We start from the raw sequence: 15,668 nt of genomic DNA, 5'->3' as shown, positions 1-15,668 counted from the left end.
CTCTTGCCTCTTTTTCCACCCCTCTTCCCCCTTTCTGCATCTCTGTTGCTTCTTTCTGCACTACTCTTTCCTCTTTCTGCACCCTCTTCCCTCTTTCTGCACCTCCGTTGCTTGTTTCTGTACTTCTCTTGCTTCTTTCTGCACCCCTCGTGCCTCTTTCTGTACCCCTTTTCCCTCTTTCTGCACCCCTCTTGTCTATTTCTGAACCTCTGTTCCTTTTTCTGCACTTCGTTTGTTTCTTTCTGCACCTTTCTTGCTTTCTGCACCCCTCCTCCCTCTTTCTGTACCCCACTTCCTTCCTTCTTTCTGCACCCCTCTTGCCTCTTTCAGCAACTCTGTTCCTTCTTTTTGCACTTCATTTGTTTCTTTCTGCACCACACCTGGTTCTTTCTGCACCCACTTGCCTGTTTGTGCACCCCTCTTCCCTCTTTCTGTATCCCTTTTGCATATTTCTGCACCCCTCTTGCCTCTTTCTGAATCTCTGTTCCTTTTTCTGCACTTCTTTTGTTTCTTTCTGCGCCTTTCCTGCTTTCTGCTCCCCTCCTCCCTCTTTCTGTACCCCACTTCCCTCTTTGTGCACCCCTCTTGCCTCTTTCTGCACCTCAGTTTGTTCTTTCTGCACTTCTTTTGTTTTTGCGGCACCTCTCGCTTCTTTCTGCACCCCTTTTGACTATTTCTCTGCCCCTTCCCTATTTCTGCACCCCGTTGCCTCTTTCTGCACCTCAGTTCCTTCTTTCTGCATTCCTTTTGTTTCTTTCTGTACATCTCTTGCTTCTGTCTGCGCCCCTCGTGCCTTTTTCTGCACCCCTCTTTCTACTTTTTGCACCCCTCTTGCTTCTTTCTGCACCTCTGTTTCTTTTTCTGCACTCCTTTTGCTTCTTTCTGCATCACTCGTGCGTCTTTCTGCACTTCTCTTCCCTCTTTCTGCACTTCTCTTGCCACTTTCTCCACCCCTGTTCCTTCTTTTTGCACCTCATTTGCTTCTTTCTGTACCTCTCTTGCCTCTTTCTGCACCCCCTGTGCCTCTTTCTGCACCCCTCTTCTTTTTCTGCACTCCTCTTGCCTCTTTATGCACCTCTGTTCCATTTTCTTCACTTCTTTTGTTTCTTTCTGCACTGTTCTTGCTTCTTTCTCCACCCCTCTTCCCCCTTTCTGCACCTCTGTTGCTTCTTTCTGCACTTCTCTTGCTTCTTTCTGCACCCCTCGTGGCTTTTTCTGCTCCCCTTTTCCCTCTTTCTGCACTCCTCTTGCCTCTTTCAACACCTCTGTTTCTTTTTCTGCACTTCTTTTGTTTCTTTCTGCACCTTTCTAGATTCTTTTTCCTTCCCTCCTCCCTCTTTCTGTACCCCACTTCCGTCTTTCTGCACCCCTCTTGCCTCTTTCGGCACCTCTGTTCCTTCTTTTTGCACGTCATTTGTTTCTTTCTGTACTATTCCTGGTTCTTTCTTCACCTCCTTGCCTGTTTCTTCAACCCTCTTCCCTCTTTCTGCACTTCTCTTGCTTCTTTCTGCACCCCTCTTGCCTCTTTCTGCACCTCTGTTCCTTTTTGTGCACTTCTTTTGTGTCTTTCTGCACCCCTGCTGCCTCTTTCTGCACCTCTGTTTGTACTTTCTGCACTTCATTTCTTTTTGCTGCACCTCTCGCTTCTTTGTGCACCCCTTTTGACTCTTTCTCCGCCCCCTTCCCTCTTTCTGCACCCTGTTGCCTCTTTCTGCACCTCAGTTCTTTCTTTCTGAATTCCTTTTGTTTCTTTCTGTACATCTCTTGCTTCTTTCTGCACCCCTCATGCCTTTTTCTGCACCCCTCTTCCCACTTTTGTGCACCCCTCTTGCCTCTTTCTGAATCTCTGTTCCTTTTTCTGCACTTCTTTTGTTTCTTTCTGCACCTTTCCTGCTTTCTGCTCCCCTCCTCCCTCTTTCTGTACCCCACTTCCCTCTTTGTGCACCCCTCTTGCCTCTTTCTGCACCTCAGTTTGTTCTTTCTGCACTTCTTTTGTTTTTGCGGCACCTCTCGCTTCTTTCTGCACCCCTTTTGACTATTTCTCTGCCCCCTTCCCTATTTCTGCACCCCGTTGCCTCTTTCTGCACCTCAGTTCCTTCTTTCTGAATTCCTTTTGTTTCTTTCTGCACATCTCTTGCTTCTTTCTGCACCCCTCATGCCTTTTTCTGCACCCCTCTTCCCACTTTTGTGCACCCCTCTTGCATCTTTCTGCACCTCACTTGCTTCTTTGTGCACCTCTCTTGCCTCTTTCTGCACCCCTTGTGCCTCTTTCTACACCCCTCTTCTCTCTTTCTGCACTCCTCTTACCTCTTTCTGCACCTCTGTTCCTTCTTTCTGCGCTTCTTTTGTTTCTTTCTGCACCCTCTTCCCTCTTTCTGCACCTCCGTTGCTTGTTTCTGCACTTCTCTTGCTTCTTTCTGCACCCCTCGTGCCTCTTTCTGTACCCCTTTTCCCTCTTTCTGCACCCCTCTTGCCTCTTTCTGAACCATTGTTCCTTTTTCTGCACTTTGTTTGTTTCTTTCTGCACCTTTCTTGCTTTCTGCACCCCTCCTCCCTCTTTCTGTACCCCACTTCCTTCCTTCTTTCTGCACCTCTCTTGCCTCTTTCAGCAACTCTGTTCCTTCTTTTTGCACTTCATTTGCTTCTTTCTGCACCACACCTGGTTCTTTCTGCACCCCCTTGCCTGTTTGTGCACCCCTCTTCCCTCTTTCTGTATCCCTTTTGCAGCTTTATGCACCCCTCTTGCCTCTTTCTGTACCTCTGTTCCTTCTTTCTGCACTTCTTTCTGCACATCTCTTGCTTCTTTCTGCAACCCTCGTGCCTTTTCCTGCACCCCTCTTCCCAATTTTTTCACCCCTCTTGCCTCTTTCTGCACCTCTGTTTCTTCTTTTTGCACTCCTGCTTCTTTCTGCACCCCTCTTTACTCTTTCTACAGCCCTCTTGCCTCTTCCTCCTCCCCTGTCCCTGCTTTTTGCATCTCTGTTGCTTTTTTCTGCACTTCTCTTGCTTCTTTCTGAATCTCTGTCTCTATTTTCTGCAACCCTTGTGCTTCTTTCTACGCCCCTCTTCCCTCTTTCTGCACCTCTTGCCTCTTTCTGTACCTCTGTTCTGTCTTTATACATTTCTTTTGTTTCTTGCTGCAACTCTCTTACTTCCTTCTGTACCCCTCTTGCCTCTTTGCCATCCTCTCTTCCCTCTTTCTGCACCCCTCTTACCTCTTTCTGCACCTCTGTTCCTTCTTTCTGTACTTCTTTTGTTTTTTTCTGCACCTCTCTTTCCTCTTTCTTTACCCCCCTTGCCACTTCCTCCACTGCTGTCCCCTCTTTTTGCATCTCTGTTGCTTCTTTGTGCCCTTCTCTTGCCTCTTTCTCTACCCCTCATCCCTCTTGCTACACCTCTGTTGCTTCTTTATGCACTTCTCTTGCTTCTTTCTGCATCTCTGTCCCTTCTTTCTGCAACCCTTGTGCCTCTTTCTGTACCCATCTTCCCTCTTTCTGCACCCCCATGCCTCTTTCTGCACCTCTGTCCCTTCTTTCTGCAACTCTTATGCCTCTTTCTGCTCCCCTCTTGCCTCTTTCTGCAACTCTGTTGCTTGTTTCTGCACTTCTTTTGTTTGTTTTTGCACCTCTCTTGTTTCTTTCTGTATCCCTCTTGCCTCTTTCTCCACCGCACTTCCCCCTCTCGGCATCTCTGTTGCTTCTTTATGCACTTCTCTTGCTTCTTTCTGCACGCCTTGCACCTCTTTCTGTACCCCTCTTCCCTCTTTCTGCAACCCTCTTGCCTCTTTCTGCACCTCTGTTACTTATTTTTGCACTTCTCTTGCTTCTTTCTACACCTCTTGTGCCTCTTTCTGCACCTCTTGTGCCTCTTTCTGCACCTCTGTTGCTTCTTTCTGCACTTCTCTTGCTTCTTTCTGTACCTCTTGCTTCTTTCTTCACCCCTCTTCCCTCTTTCTGCACCCCTCTTGCCTCTTTCAGCAACTCTGATCCTTCTTTCTGCACTTCTTTTGTTTTTTTCTGCAACGCTCTTGCTTCTTTTTGTACCCTCTTGCCTCTTTCTCCACCCCTCTTCCCTCTTTCTGCACCCCTGTTGCCTCTTTCTACGCCTCTGTTCCTTCTTTCTGCACTTCTTATGTTTCTTTCTGCATGTCTCTTGCTTCTTTCTGTATTCCCTCGCCTCTTTCTGTACTCAAATGGGAAGTGCAAGCTGTCAAGTTTAAAGGTCTGTGTGCTCTTGTGACTGAGGTATATGTCTACTTGTATATGTATTCTCACATGTGTTATGCATCTGAAGATGGTAGCTTATAAAGTGGGCAGCTTCTCCTATAGGTGGTTAAATGTTTTCAGTTCTGCTCTGTCATTCAGTTGCACAGGCAGACATGTCTTATGTGTATGGGTGTTATAGAGCCCCTCAAATATACTATTGAATACCCATGTGCCCTGTATTATGAGCAGAAAGAAATACATACACCTTTTTGTACACATATTTACAGAGTACGCTGTTTGAAAGACAGGTATTCAACTATTTGCATGTTTATTTTTATGTAACATGTCACTCGGTAAAAGCAGAGACACACATGCATACCTTCGCAAACTTGGTCAGGCTTACAACAGTGATATGCTTAGGATTGGTATTTTATATTTTGTAAGGTTAACATTCTGAGCAGTCGATTAATAGTGAACCTTAAAGAGAAAAGTGAGGTTTAAGATATCTTGAAAGAAGAATTAGTGATTATTTATCTTTGTATGAGTCTGTTGTAAGGTACAGTCAAATTAAGCCTCTTTCTGCACCTCTTTTGGTTCTTTATTTACTTCTCTTGCCTCTTTCTGCACCTTGCTTCCTCTTTCTGGACTTCTGTTGCCTCTTTCTGCACTTCTCTTGCTTCTTTCTGTGCCTTTCTTTTCTCCTCTTTCTGCACATGTCCTACCTATGTAGGCATATTTAGAAATTAGCATTTAAAAAACCTTAGAAATTCACTGAAACAAACGGAGGTTTCAGGGACGTTATAGTTAGGCTGACATTTCACTGGTACAAAACCAGAGAAATTCGGATTTTATAGTTAGCTGAGCTAACTATAACTTCCACCCCCGCAATGCATTGCTGATGACGACACATATTACATCACTCATGACATGGCCGGTGACATCACTGATGACATCTCAAACCTCTAATTTTTCAGTGAATATATATCTATATATATATATATCCAACACAAGTTTGCCTGTTGTAAGGGAACCACCAACAAGTCGATTTTTGTAAAGCTTTCTAATTTTTTGCAGGAAACCAAAAGGAAGCAGCTGGAAAAAGCTCCGCACAATGTGATGCTGCCGACGCGTTTCGTACTGTCCGTACTTCATCATGGGCTGCAGGCAAATGGCAGATACTTGTCACGGCAATTTGTAGACACCTGAAAATTGTAGAAGTCACCGCCCGGTTGGGCGTGGCCAACTGCATGGCCTGCTGGTAACTGTAGTGTCCTTCATCTTACTCTAGTGAGTTGCCATGCAAGTACTGTCTCTTGATGCAAATGAAACCCCAGTGGGTTGCGATAACTTGTCCTGCCGTTCAAATTGCCTCTTACAATCCCGCAATCAGCTGACTTGTCCTTCTCGCTGCAACGCCGGTTGGCGCTGTAACTAGACCACACCAAGGCATGGCGGAGCTCCCTTAGCGACTCAGGCGGGGCCGCAATAACATCCAACACAAGTTTGCCTGTTGTAAGGGAACCACCAACAAGTCGATTTTGGTAAAGCTTTCTAATTTATTGCAGGAAACCAAAAGGAAGCAGCTGGAAAAAGCTCCGCACAATGTGATGCTGCCGACGCGTTTCGTACTGTCCGTACTTCATCATGGGCTGCAGGCAAATGGCAGATACTTGTCACGGCAATTTGTAGACACCTGAAAATTGTAGAAGTCACCGCCCGGTTGGGCGTGGCCAACTGCATGGCCTGCTGGTAACTGTAGTGTCCTTCATCTTACTCTAGTGAGTTGCCATGCAAGTACTGTCTCTTGATGCAAATGAAACCCCAGTGGGTTGCGATAACTTGTCCTGCCGTTCAAATTGCCTCTTACAATCCCGCAATCAGCTGACTTGTCCTTCTCGCTGCAACGCCGGTTGGCGCTGTAACTAGACCACACCAAGGCATGGCGGAGCTCCCTTAGCGACTCAGGCGGGGCCGCAATAACATCCAACACAAGTTTGCCTGTTGTAAGGGAACCACCAACAAGTCGTGTCAGGTGTCTACAAATTGCCGTGACAAGTATCTGCCATTTGCCTGCAGCCCATGATGAAGTACGGACAGTACGAAACGCGTCGGCAGCATCACATTGTGCGGAGCTTTTTCCAGCTGCTTCCTTTTGGTTTCCTGCAATAAATTAGAAAGCTTTACCAAAATCGACTTGTTGGTGGTTCCCTTACAACAGGCAAACTTGTGTTGGATGTTATTGCGGCCCCGCCTGAGTCACTAAGGGAGCTCCGCCATGCCTTGGTGTGGTCTAGTTACAGCGCCAACCGGCGTTGCAGCGAGAAGGACAAGTCAGCTGATTGCGGGATTGTAAGAGGCAATTTGAACGGCAGGACAAGTTATCGCAACCCACTGGGGTTTCATTTGCATCAAGAGACAGTACTTGCATGGCAACTCACTAGAGTAAGATGAAGGACACTACAGTTACCAGCAGGCCATGCAGTTGGCCACGCCCAACCGGGCGGTGACTTCTACAATTTTCAGGTGTCTACAAATTGCCGTGACAAGTATCTGCCATTTGCCTGCAGCCCATGATGAAGTACGGACAGTACGAAACGCGTCGGCAGCATCACATTGTGCGGAGCTTTTTCCAGCTGCTTCCTTTTGGTTTCCTGCAATAAATTAGAAAGCTTTACCAAAATCGACTTGTTGGTGGTTCCCTTACAACAGGCAAACTTGTGTTGGATGTTATTGCGGCCCCGCCTGAGTCGCTAAGGGAGCTCCGCCATGCCTTGGTGTGGTCTAGTTACAGCGCCAACCGGCGTTGCAGCGAGAAGGACAAGTCAGCTGATTGCGGGATTGTAAGAGGCAATTTGAACGGCAGGACAAGTTATCGCAACCCACTGGGGTTTCATTTGCATCAAGAGACAGTACTTGCATGGCAACTCACTAGAGTAAGATGAAGGACACTACAGTTACCAGCAGGCCATGCAGTTGGCCACGCCCAACCGGGCGGTGACTTCTACAATTTTCAGGTGTCTACAAATTGCCGTGACAAGTATCTGCCATTTGCCTGCAGCCCATGATGAAGTACGGACAGTACGAAACGCGTCGGCAGCATCACATTGTGCGGAGCTTTTTCCAGCTGCTTCCTTTTGGTTTCCTGCAATAAATTAGAAAGCTTTACCAAAATCGACTTGTTGGTGGTTCCCTTACAACAGGCAAACTTGTGTTGGATGTTATTGCGGCCCCGCCTGAGTCGCTAAGGGAGCTCCGCCATGCCTTGGTGTGGTCTAGTTACAGCACCAACCGGCGTTGCAGCGAGAAGGACAAGTCAGCTGATTGCGGGATTGTAAGAGGCAATTTGAACGGCAGGACAAGTTATCGCAACCCACTGGGGTTTCATTTGCATCAAGAGACAGTACTTGCATGGCAACTCACTAGAGTAAGATGAAGGACACTACAGTTACCAGCAGGCCATGCAGTTGGCCACGCCCAACCGGGCGGTGACTTCTACAATTTTCAGGTGTCTACAAATTGCCGTGACAAGTATCTGCCATTTGCCTGCAGCCCATGATGAAGTACGGACAGTACGAAACGCGTCGGCAGCATCACATTGTGCGGAGCTTTTTCCAGCTGCTTCCTTTTGGTTTCCTGCAATAAATTAGAAAGCTTTACCAAAATCGACTTGTTGGTGGTTCCCTTACAACAGGCAAACTTGTGTTGGATGTTATTGCGGCCCCGCCTGAGTCGCTAAGGGAGCTCCGCCATGCCTTGGTGTGGTCTAGTTACAGCGCCAACCGGCGTTGCAGCGAGAAGGACAAGTCAGCTGATTGCGGGATTGTAAGAGGCAATTTGAACGGCAGGACAAGTTATCGCAACCCACTGGGGTTTCATTTGCATCAAGAGACAGTACTTGCATGGCAACTCACTAGAGTAAGATGAAGGACACTACAGTTACCAGCAGGCCATGCAGTTGGCCACGCCCAACCGGGCGGTGACTTCTACAATTTTCAGGTGTCTACAAATTGCTGTGACAAGTATCTGCCATTTGCCTGCAGCCCATGATGAAGTACGGACAGTACGAAACGCGTCGGCAGCATCACATTGTGCGGAGCTTTTTCCAGCTGCTTCCTTTTGGTTTCCTGCAATAAATTAGAAAGCTTTACCAAAATCGACTTGTTGGTGGTTCCCTTACAACAGGCAAACTTGTGTTGGATGTTATTGCGGCCCCGCCTGAGTCGCTAAGGGAGCTCCGCCATGCCTTGGTGTGGTCTAGTTACAGCGCCAACCGGCGTTGCAGCGAGAAGGACAAGTCAGCTGATTGCGGGATTGTAAGAGGCAATTTGAACGGCAGGACAAGTTATCGCAACCCACTGGGGTTTCATTTGCATCAAGAGACAGTACTTGCATGGCAACTCACTAGAGTAAGATGAAGGACACTACAGTTACCAGCAGGCCATGCAGTTGGCCACGCCCAACCGGGCGGTGACTTCTACAATTTTCAGGTGTCTACAAATTGCCGTGACAAGTATCTGCCATTTGCCTGCAGCCCATGATGAAGTACGGACAGTACGAAACGCGTCGGCAGCATCACATTGTGCGGAGCTTTTTCCAGCTGCTTCCTTTTGGTTTCCTGCAATAAATTAGAAAGCTTTACCAAAATCGACTTGTTGGTGGTTCCCTTACAACAGGCAAACTTGTGTTGGATATATATATATATATATATATATATATATATATATATATATATATATATATATATATATATATATATATATATATATATATATATATATATCCAAAACACTTTTCCCAGCTCTTCCCGCTTCCCATCCGGCAAGACAGCGAAGAGAGAGTCACGGACACCCGTTTTCTTTGTGGCAAAATCAGGTCTTTATTCAATTACAGCTTACGACGCGTTTCGGATAACAGAGTATCCTTGTTCACATCATATATATCAAGCCGAACAGGAACCCATTTGAAGAGACACAAAGGTAAATTCCAGCTCTTTTTAATTCATTAACAGCCTGCCAGCAGGAAACATCGAGGAACAGCATAGCTCAATGTACGCCAGATGCGTTTCAGGTAAAGACCTTTCTTCAGTGGCGTTCAGTTTTCATGGAGACTGAAAGCGCTGCCAGGAGTGCACAATAAATATTCCATCACCTGTCCTTGTGGGCGTGGCCATCCTCGTGGCCTTATGGGTGATGTAGTGCAGTCCATATTAAACCCAAGTGGGTGCAAAGCTTAAAGTCTTCTAAATTAAACTTGTAAATCTTGCAAAAAGTCCAAGATGTAGCCTGCCCCGCTTTATGACTGCCAAACGAGCTACGAGCTCGCTACCCCCCTGTGAGTGCGTCAGCTCACCTTCGCGGCGCTTTCAGTTTCAGTCTATATATATTCCATCCAATCCTGGTTTCATGAATAAAAAGCAGGCACTGACTCCGTGGGATAACTTCAAAGAGATTCTTTATTCCAAACGCTAAAGCCCAGACGCATTTCGGCGGACAACTCCGCCTTGCTCACTATATATATACCAAGGTGTATTGAAGAATGAATGGGTGCATGAGTGTCCATATGGATGATTCAGTGGGTGTGTGACTGACTGTATAAGTGAGTGATTATATATGTCTCAGTGAATGAACGTGTGCGTGACTAATCCTTGTGAATGTCTGTGTAAATCTGTCAGTTGGTGTGTAAGTGGCAGCATGGGTTGGTGAGTAGTACATGAGTGTCTTTATGGGTTATTGATTAGCTGTCTGAGTACCTGTATGGGCGCCTGAGTGTCTGTGTGGGTGGATGGGGGGGTGTGACCCCCTGCATGGATGTGTGAGTGGATGATTCACTGGATGCATGAGTGAGTGTGCGTATGCCTGTGTTGGTGAGTGAATCGATGTCTCAGTGGTATATGGATGAGTAACTGCATATGTGAAAGGTAGGATATGTTATTGTTGGAGGAAATAAGTGACTGTATGTGAGAGTGAGTGATTGTGAGAGTGGCTGTATGGGTAGTGTGTGCGTGTGTCAGTAATTGTAGAAGAGAGTATGTGCTACTATCTATATAAATAAGTAAGGTGGTGTGTGTATAACTATAGGTGAGTAAATGACAGTGTGATTGACTCTTTTGGTGACCGACTTTATGTGTGAGTAACTCTATGGGTTAGTGGCAGTGTGTGAGTGTCCGTATGGGTCTATGAGTAAATATATCAGTGACTGTATTGGTGAGTGACTGGGTGTATGAGTGGCTGTATGGGTGAATGATTGGATGTGTGTAGACCTATGTATCAGTGAGTGGGTATGTACGTACTGGTAGTGGTGTGTCTATGGTTTCGAGAATAGTAGTCTGAAATTTAGAGTGGGTGTATTAAAGATTATATTGATGTAGGAAAGTAGGATCTGCACTTATGTTGCCCCCACTTTTTTTCTGATGTTAACACTGGTTTCTGGCTATAGTCTGGCTGGGACCCTGCTAATCAGGGCCCCAGCCTCTCTGGTTTCTCTAAACAACTTGGAGTGCATATTATATGCACTAGTGATTGGATACTGTGGTACCTTATGAGCCCCTAGTATATGGTACCTTAGGTACCAAGGGCATAGGTGCTTCACAGGCCTACCAGGGGCTGAAGCATGTATTATGCCACCCCTGGGAAGTAGACTAAATCGGACACCACAGGCCTGCTACTGCAGCCTGGGTGAGGTAGTGTTAGCACTCCTCACTGAGGTATAGGTTCCCTATATCTCACCTTACACACACATATAAACCTATCAGTCACCCCTAAGGCAGGCCCTATCAATCCTGAGGGCAGGGTGCTTGGTTTCCATGTGAGGGGGTGCCTCTGCCTCAGCAGGGCACCTCTGCAGCTGGCAGAGTCTATTCTCTGTGGCTGTTTGTGGATGCGGTTAAACCATATACTCTTAAGTGCATTATAACCTAGCGGTAAATGCTAACTTTGGGATGGCTGCATCAAAACATGTTGTGTTTGCTGTCAAACGCCTTGGAATCATACCCCCACACCAGTAACTGGTGTGGGAGTATGATCCCACCCTTCTAGAGGGATAGACATGTACCTACTGTGGAAACACGGTAGAGTCCTGAAAGAACCCTGGCATCACAAAATGGATACCACCTGCACAGACACTGAGCTGCCCTCCTGCTGCTGACCGAAACTCGCAGTGGAGGAGGCCCAGCAATAGGCATCCTGTCACAGGGAGGTGTCACCACCTTCCAGACAGGATTTAGTGTATTGGGGCTGGGTGGGTGCACTCCTAGAGTGCTTTTAAGTCCTGCACTGGGGGAGCAGTAGGCTCCTCTGTGCATATGCCAGCTCAAACCGGTTCAGGGGCTACCTGCCCCTGCTCTAGCGTGAAACTGGACAAAGGGAAGTGGGTGTAATCACCTACTCCCCTGACCCTTCCATAGGAGTGGTCATAGAGCTAGTCCCTCCCTTTCTTTTAGTATAAAATAGGGAACCCTTGCCATTGCAAACTAGATATCCCTGGACGACGCTCTGAAGAAGAATCCTGGCCCTTCGACGTTCCACTACCTTTGGAAGACTGAAGAATCTCCCTTGGAGTCAAGGAGTGACTCCCCTGCTTGGCAGGCACCAAAACTTTGAATCAACGGTCGCCAACTTTCCCGCGCCCGCCGGAGTCCGAAGTCCCTGCAGCCCCGGAAGTGGATTTCCTGACTTCTCGACGGCCATCGTGAGTCCCCAGCAAAGCTGAGGCAAGTGGACCCCACGAGTGACGAGGAACAGCAATACCCGGGTACCGTGCTCTATTGTCAAGTGCAACCCCTTCACAACGATCTACGAACTTGTGCATTGGACCACGTGTGGTCCAAGCCTCCAGCAGGATTTTCACCGAAAGTCAGAGGCCTACCTCGTCTCGAGTGACCGTGGGCTCCTGTGAAGTGAATCCTCCCGAGGCGTCTTTGCGATCCCTTGCCGGCTGGCTTGTGGGTCCCCTGAAGACTTTTCTATCAAACCAAAGGGCTTCCCTGGTTGCCCAGGCCTGCCCTGACTTACCCTCACTGGGTGAGTCCCTCAGACCTTGCTGGTCTGCACCGCTGACTTTCTTTACTTTCCACAAGACTTGCTGTTGCCAAGGCTTGTTCGCTCCAATCCGGTTGCCGACACCTCAGTAAGCTGCAGACTTTGTGGGACACGCCGAATCCAGCTCCTGGTCATCGTCGACGCCTCCTGGACCTCGTGGCTGAAGAGTCAAGACACCCGTGTGGGCATCCAACTTCCTGGGCCCGGGTCACTGGCAAGTGACTTTGAACACTGTCTCCTCTGCTTTCAGGTCTTCTTTCTTCAGAATCCAGCCTTGGATTCCAACGGACACTTCTTCTGTCTTCACAAGCAGCAAGTCTTTTTTGGCTCCCATTGAAAACGAAGCCGCGACCTGACACCAAAAGACACCTATCCACCCTGCTTCTCTGGGTGAGGTAACTTGTGCACTCCGGTGCTCCTGTGTGTGTTGGCTCTAGAACTACTTACCCTATAAGTGACTTGCTTGTAGACTCTCCCGAAGTATCCTAAAACTTTAAAATTCCAACCGCGACTTGCTTCTTTGAAGTCTATTGGGATCCGTGGCTGTGTTCTCACACGTGATGCTTCTCCCGTGGGTCCGTTACTTACCTGCCTTGGGTGGATTAGTGAGGCCCCAGCGCTTCTGAAGACCTTAGGCCTTCTCCCTTCTCAAGTCGTTCTTCTTATACCTCTTTTTTAGTATATGGGCTGGTATGCCCCTAGGGCCCCAGCCATATAAGTGCTTAATTTGTGGTGAAACGTTGATTTGTGCATATGTTCCTGACTTCTAATCTCATAAAGAGATTAGTAGAGTGTGTCTAGAAATAAATACATATATATTTTATATATATACCTGTGTGGTGTCTTTTCATTTGGTAATTCAATAGATTATAACATCTGCTTTACATTCCTCAGAGAGTTAGCCTGAAGGCTGCTCTCCACAGCTACCAGCTAGGATAGCTTTCTTTAAAAGGTTGTCTTAAACCTATCTACCATAAGAGTCGAATTGTACTGGTGCAAGGTGGCCACTTTAACTAGTGACCAGCATATACCAGGGCAACTTCTCACGATTGAGATATGCGTAGGTCCATCACAGTTTATGTGGATGATGTCATCAGTGATGTCATTTGAGATGTCATCAGCAATGTCATCAGTGATGTCACTGACCATATCATGAGTGATGTAATATGTGATGTCATCGGCAGTGCATGGTGGGGGCGTGAGTTATAGTTATCTCAGCTAGCTATAATGGCTGAATTTCTATGGTTTTGTATGAGTGAAATGTCAGCCTAACTATAACGTTCCTGTAACCTGTGGTTTTTGCCGTGAAAAAATAGAAAAATATATACATATAAATAAATATATACATATAAATATATATATATATATATATATATATATATATATATATATATATATATATATATATATATATATATATATATATATATATATATATATATATATATATATATATATATATATATATATATATTGCCTACTGGCGGTTGCCAGTAGGTAGTTATAGTTAGGACCACGTTTCCATAGGAAATCCGCAACATTCTATTTTGAATAACTTTGGCGCCGGTCGACGAATCCTCGCGAATTTTTCAAAATAGGTGGGGCGCTACGCTCCGCTCCTACCCTGAAAGTCTCGGGGGGATTCGTCAAGCGGGGGCTGAGATAAAAGGGGGGTCCCAAAACGCGCTTTTCCCATGCATTTTTCCATAGGACCTTTAGACAGGGCTACAGCCCGAACGGCTGAACAGAATTACTTGAAATTTGGCAGAGAGGTAGTCCTCAGGTCAAGGAAGTGCCTTTTGTAGGTTTGGTGTAAATCTGTTCAGTAGATTCTGAGAAAATAGCCTTTAAATCAATATATATATCTGAGCCAGCTTACGGTGCGCTTACGGTACGCTTACCGTACGCGTACGGTGGCGTGCGCGAGCGCGATTCTGATTGGCTCTTAGATCTTAGTAAACATTCGAATCGGCCGAAACCAGGAAGCGGCGGCCGCCATTTTCTCTCTCGCACTGAGAGTGATGATGAAAATACAAAGCACAAAAACATGTAAAGGGGCTGTTTAGACAGCTCCCACACACATAGCCATGTTGAGGGAGTCCCCAAAGATCCCCCAAGGCCAAAAACAGAATTTTTTTTTTTCGCTAATTTCGCCGATTACGCTTACCGTACGCGTACGGTAAAAAATGATATAAAAAAAAAAATTATCCACACTATCCCCACCCCGTGTGCAATTGGTGGCCGAAGGGCACCATTTGTGCATGACTTATAAAAATTACGAAAAATTAAAATATTACCTTTCAAAACGAAGTGCATCATATGTCCTCCATGTGCGCACGGTGCGCGAAGCGCATCGTGCGTACATGGCCCATCTAGCGTAACGTGGGCACGCGGTGCGCGTAGCGCACCGCGTGCCCACCGTGCGTGCACGGCACTAACTGCGTAAAGTGGGCGCGCGAAGCGCACCGCGTGCTTACTGTGCGCGCACGGTGCGCGAAGCGCACCGTGCGCGCACGGAACGAACTGCGTTAAGTGGGCGCGCACGCCACGAATGGCGTAAAGTAACTTAGCATTTAAAAAACCGTACAAATTCATTGAAAAAACCATAGGTTTCACCCACGTTATAGTTAGGAATTAGCATTTAAAAAACCTTGCAAATTCACTGAAAAAACCATAGGTTTCACACATGTTATAGTTAGCGGAAATTTTACTGATAAAAAACCAATGAAATTCCCCCGTTATAGTTAGTGCAGGCAACTATAACTCACGCGACCGCAATCTTCTGCTGATGACATAGTGTCTTTATGAAAAAAAAATATTTGTAATATATGTATAGCTAAAAATGTATGGAAGAAGACATGGGCAAATAAGTGTCTAAATACAGTATTAGCATCAGCAGAGGATTGCGGTCGCGTGAGTTATAGTTGCCTGCACTAACTATAACGGGGGAATTTCATTGGTTTTTTATCAGTAAAATTTCCGCTAACTATAACATGTGTGAAACCTATGGTTTTTTCAGTGAATATATATATATATATTCACTTAAAAAACCATAGGTTTCACACATGTTATAGTTAGGTGGATATTTCACTCGTAAAAAACCAATGAAATTCCCCTTTTATAGTTAGTTCAGATAACTATAACTTGCGCGCCTGCAATCCTCTGCTCATGACGTCACATATTACATCACTCATGACATGGTCAGTGGCATCACTCTTGTCATCACTGATGACATCATCCTTGTGATAGAGTGGCGGTCGCGCGAGTTATAGTTTCATTGGTTTTTTATGAGTGAAATATCCACCTAACTATAACATGTGTGAAACCTATGGTTGTTTAAGTGAATATATATATATATGAAAATCCAAACAGCTGTCTCCCACCTCCAACCGGCGAGGAAGAAGCACACGGACACCAACTCGTGCTT

General features: G+C 46.3%; 2 protein-coding genes across 5 annotated transcripts in view; one reads left to right on the top strand and one right to left on the bottom strand.

Moving 5' to 3' along the window:
* The window catches only part of ROBO3 (roundabout guidance receptor 3), a 1,168,980-nt gene that overhangs the window by 240,307 nt on the left and 913,005 nt on the right, over window positions 1-15,668 (top strand). The window lies entirely within an intron of this gene.
* LOC146861725 (uncharacterized) overlaps window positions 1-15,668 on the bottom strand; it is a 422,385-nt gene that overhangs the window by 61,357 nt on the left and 345,360 nt on the right. The window lies entirely within an intron of this gene.

This window comes from Triturus cristatus, chromosome 3_1, assembly GCF_964204655.1.
Source record: "Triturus cristatus chromosome 3_1, aTriCri1.1, whole genome shotgun sequence".
Lineage (NCBI taxonomy): Eukaryota > Metazoa > Chordata > Amphibia > Caudata > Salamandridae > Triturus > Triturus cristatus.
Note: the sequence above shows the minus strand (reverse complement) of the source record. Positions and strands in the feature narration are given on the sequence as shown.